We start from the raw sequence: 5,517 nt of genomic DNA, 5'->3' as shown, positions 1-5,517 counted from the left end.
GGAACGTAGGAGCCCGGGGCTAGGCAAGTTGGTCCTGACATTTAAGATGAGAGTGACCAGCCTCACTCATCCCTGAGTGGCATTAAGTGAGCAGTAAACTCCAACCACCCCTTGGATATAAGCCTACACCAGCTCAATCCAATTGGGCTTCCGTAATTATCCACTACACCACCAGGCGCCAAAATCTGGTTACATGGTTACCATCCAGCATAGTAAATGGTTTCCTAGTGTACAGGAAACCATTTGGCTTGTCACTCAGCGTAGAGTCACCCACAGGCAGAAGGAAGAGGAAAGAACGAAGGAAAGAAAGACAGAAAAGGGAGTGTACTGTCACCCGTAGGCAGAAGAGCGAGGAAAGAACGAAGGAAAGAAAGACAGAAAAGGGAGTGTACTGTCACCCGTAGGCAGAAGAGTGAGGAAAGAACGAGGGAAAGAAAGACAGAAGAGATGGAAGGAAAGAAGGATGGAGGAGAGGAATGGGCAGACACCCAAGAGCAGTGTATATAATTAAAGTCGTGCAAGGGAGAGAAAAAGACGGCGCAATGTGGTAAGGGGGGTGTCGTGACGCTGGTGACCCAGACCCTGTGCGTATGAAACGGCCATTTTTGTTTTATTTTTCCATGTGCTTTGGAACGGACACAAAGTTGGGTCACAGTAAAAGGTGTTTGGAGTGTAAATGTGATGAGCATGTGATCCCTTAATCGCCTCATCCCGCCAAGGCGGGGTCACAATAAACCAAAAAACTAAAACAACCATGCAAACTCTGGTCACATTTGCATCACATCCACACTCTCAACAACGTAATACGTTTTACAGTATTTAAATCTGTGATTATTAATTTGCAATTAAGCCGTATGTATTGCAAGACTGTCGACAGTTCATATCTTACCGTGTATTATCCCTCCTCCAACAATAGACTCTGCCATGGGAACTAGAGGAGAAATGCTTCTCATCTGTAAAGATGGCTCTGCTCCATAAGTCATCATCCTGCTCAACATGGAGCTGTGCAAAAGCCAGTCTTCCTGCACGGTGCTGCTCCGTCAGCTGTTCCTTCTGAGCTGGGGTGCGATGGTATATTCTAGCGCGATGTAACCTTCTCTTTACAGTTCTGCCTGACACTTCTAACTGCAAGTCATGCCTTAGTGCCGCTGCGTTGGTAATGGGGTTAGCTTCCGCTGCCACAATAATGTTCCCATCCTCTACTGGTGTCGTCCTCCTTAGGGCTCCTGTTCTCTCTAAGAAATGGAGTTTGCTGTAAACCCAACGAGGTTGTGATGCATTTATTGAGGTGTTCTCAAACGTTACTATTATAGCTTGCTTGGGTCTTTCCTAATGACTATGTAAGGTTTTAGTGCATCCGTCCGATTCCGTGAACCTGAACGATCTGCATATGCAGTATCATTTCATGGGGCGAACGTCACTCTCTCACCTTGTCAGAGCCATTCAGCGGGGAGATGTTGCCATATGCAGGTCGCTTGGTTGTATCAGTCTCGACGAATGGACTACGTTACTACACGTGCTAACACTGTCACCAAAGTATCCACGAGAGTTTGACAACACACTGTTAATCAGCTGGGACAATTTCCTTATTGATATTACCGACAGAGGAACGTGTGAACAGGACTGTTTATATTACTCTATACACCCATATATTTTCTCCTCATCCCTTATCTGTTTTATCAATGCTCACCCCTATTTCGCTAACACTGGTGGAAGAGGAATCACGTAACATAGATATGTAGCATAATACGGATCTTTTTGTAATGTTAATGGATCCTAAACGTAATCAATAGTTTAATCACCAGTTATGCTTAAGTAAAACAATGATATGGATTTGTAGTCAAAGGGTATGTGGAAAAACTAAACATCTCCTCTACATTTCATATGACATGGTCATTTGAGAACAGGAGGGTGGGAGAGATGATAAGGTTATCAGAAGACTAAAGAGGAAGCCAGAGCTACAATGCATTTTGCTCACGTCTTTGCTACAGCCAGGTTCGGATGCTTTAGATAAACATAGATAACATGTAAATATGAACTACTACTGTACTATAATGTTACTGTAAGTCATACGTTACCGTGAACAACAATTAACCATTATAGCACGCTTAACAGTTTAACACAGACCCTTCTTTACTCCAACCCCATTACTGACAGGAATAAACCTCTGATACCCTACACTGCCCGACCACCAACCAGTAATGCAGGTCACAAGACAATTGTTGATGGTTGTAGATGTAATCGCAGATAATATGTATTTTCGTAGAATATGAATATCTGTATATTGAAAATTTCAATGTAATAACTGTAACCTCATAGGTAAAATATTTATAACTGTTCACATACACTATCTTATGTATACTGGCATGGGCGTCCGGAGGGGGAGGGGGCAAGGGAGGGCAGTTGCCCCCCCTTGGAATTTGACGGCTTCAGTTCTTGTTCAAGGATGATTGAGTGATTTGAGTCGATTCATGCATTCTGTCATTATGCATTTGATGTAAGTCATGTAACTCATGTAAGTAAATGCCTTTGCCTATTTGGAGTGTGTGTATTTTGATAAAACTGCACATATATGTATAATTTCTCTTATTTTGCCCCCCCTTACAAAAAATCCTGTGGACGCCCCTGTGTACTCCTACTATAACAAATCCAAGTATGCACGTAGAACTTAAAGACCTTAAGCAGGTCGTTTATGTTTCCGTTGGTGTTCCACCTCGTAATCCACTTGGCGACGATCCTTGGTGCCGGGCCAAGTCGCTGAGCGATAGCACGTATAGACAGCCCACTATCGCGCAGAGCGATGATGCTGCCTCTCAACTCCAGGTTTTGCTCCTTCCTGTTCATACTGTATTTTCCTGGGGACTGGTAATCCCAAGATCCGTATGATACAAAGAAATTTCGGATGATTTCCTTCCTCCTTCCCTCTCTATCAGTGTCAGACACGCGAGTCGAAATTCTTGATCTGATGCAAACGTTTCTGGCATCATTAACGCTGATTGTGAAAAATGGTGGGTGGACTGGATATTACGTATGGTAATAGTAAATATCAGAGCAAATGAGTCTTTCATCCCTTTCAGTGTTTATTATTACGTTTATTACATTATTAAGAGAGAAAACAATATATTGATTTCACTTTACTAATCATAACTTAAAATAAGACGCTTATCCACGTTCTGGCCGCATCCGTCACTTATGTGATTAACCCGTAGCTTAGACAAAATGTAAGGTGACACGACCATCCGTGTGTTTCATAGCTTACTCACGGGACACAGGTGTGCTATACTTTCATCATCTATTTAACTACACAAGTGTAGTTTGAAATTAAAACATCAATTGCAATGGGCAAGGCATATTATAAAATGTTACCTGTCAGTGTTTCCTAGCTATGACTATACAATCATAGGATGTATTCTGGGTTATTATAATACTGTGTTGCCTAACCACATTAATTCATGTGACATGGGAATAACGTAATATTAAAATCGCTATTCTTTTACATATATTGAAATATGTGGATTACATATTTCATAGAAATATTGGTCGTGATTGTAATGTGATAGGGAGACGCTCCGTCAATGTCCGTTACCATGCCTTGGGTGTATTACTCCCTCTCTCTCTCTCTCTCTCTCTCTCTCTTTCTCTCTCTCTCTCTGTCAGTGTGTGTGTGTGTGTGTGTGTGTGTGTCAGACACGTGAGTGGAAATTCTCGAACTCTGAACCCCAGACGCTTTGGCGTTTGCAGTGCTGACTGTATCACCAAATTCTGACCGGAGCTGTACAATCGCGCTCATGATTCCCTGAGACACCTGTGGTGGAGGGTGTTTGGCCCGCTCTACTCTTACTGAACGACAGGTAGTTGAGTCAGACTCCCCTAGTAACACAGTGAAGCTGACAATGGAACTGCTTCATATAAACGAGAGATCATGAAAAAGAGATAGGTGGGATATAAACAATAATGGACAGTATCATTGCACATATGGTAATACAACATGGAATAATTTTACTGAAATAATTCTACCTGCTATTGATTACATACGTGGTTTGTTGTCCGCCATTCATCTCCCCAAGAATTTGCTACGGGCGTGTGACTAATGCATTAGTAAATTCCGCTGCATAATTCGGGTTTGCCTATTAGTTATTTAGCAATAATAAACGTATTATAGAAAAGTATGGACATATAACAATATCATGGTTGTATGACCGAGTCCCTTTAAGTTGTTACACTGAGTGGATCACGTAATAACATTTCAATACTATATTTGTTACACGTATCAGGTTTTCTACTCTTGTTATCAGTGATATTTGCACGACAAACAATGGTATTCGGGGGTACTGAGACAAGCAAAGAAAAGATATTTACTGCGGGAATAGGAAACCATTTCTCAGTTCATGTAATAACACGAAACACATAATGAAACAGTAACATGACCGTGATAACCCCCATAAATTTCCTGCAAGAGGATGAACAGAAAAAAACATTCCCCACACCACATTTATATATATACCTATATATCTATATCTATCTACATATATATATATATAGATATATGGTGTGGGGAATATTATTCTATTTCTATTCATCCTCTTGTAGGATATTTGTGGGGGCTATCACGGTCATGTTACCGTATCATTAAGTGTTTCTTTCGAGTTATTACATGAAATGAGAAATGGTTTCCTATTCCCGCAGTAAATATCTTTTCTTTGTTTTGCTTGTCTCAAAACCCACAGATACCATAATTTGTCGTGCAAATATAACTGACAACAAGGGCAGAAAACCTGATATGTGTAACAAATATAGTAATGAAATGTTATTACGTGATCCACCCAGTGTAACGACTTAAAGGGACTCGGGTCATACAACCATGATATTGTCAAATAGCCATACATTTCTATAATACGTTAATTATTGCTAAATAACTAATAGGCAAACCCTCAGTATGTAGAGGAATTTACTAATGCATTAATCCTTCCCCTCCTGACTGATATTCCACCACTGACTCCCCCCAGTCCTGACCAATTTTGGAAAAATATTTTTTTGGCTCAAACCTCCACTTTTGTTGAGAAACATAAAAAATTCATGGAGAAATCACTCACCTGAGGTTTAAAATACTCAGTACAGGTACCAGTACTCCTTACCTTACTGGGTTTTCTATCAGGCTCTCTCCAAAGAAAACGAGTTCTATGGGAGGGTAACTATTCCACACCACTCATAAACGGTATTTATTTATTTGGTACGACTTTATATGTAGTACGAAAGTATATTGGTTTTCACACAATAATATAGGCATATAAGCATTGTTTCACTCACCAAACACATCAACATACCTGACCTTCTTTGGCAACATTACCTGATCATCATTTCTGACTGTTTCTTCCTCTAATGCTACGTAAATACATTGACATTGACTGGGGGATCACTCTGGCCTGAATTTCGTAACGTGGCATGACATGTCTTTCCTGGCCAGGTCACTGGTAACAGGTGAATTGTTGAGACAATGGCGTGCGGGGGGGGGAAGGT

Source organism: Coenobita brevimanus, chromosome 22 (genome assembly GCF_032717465.1).
Source record: "Coenobita brevimanus isolate Jiangsu-jjx chromosome 22, ASM3271746v2, whole genome shotgun sequence".
NCBI lineage: Eukaryota > Metazoa > Arthropoda > Malacostraca > Decapoda > Coenobitidae > Coenobita > Coenobita brevimanus.
This window is presented reverse-complemented; position numbering follows the sequence as displayed.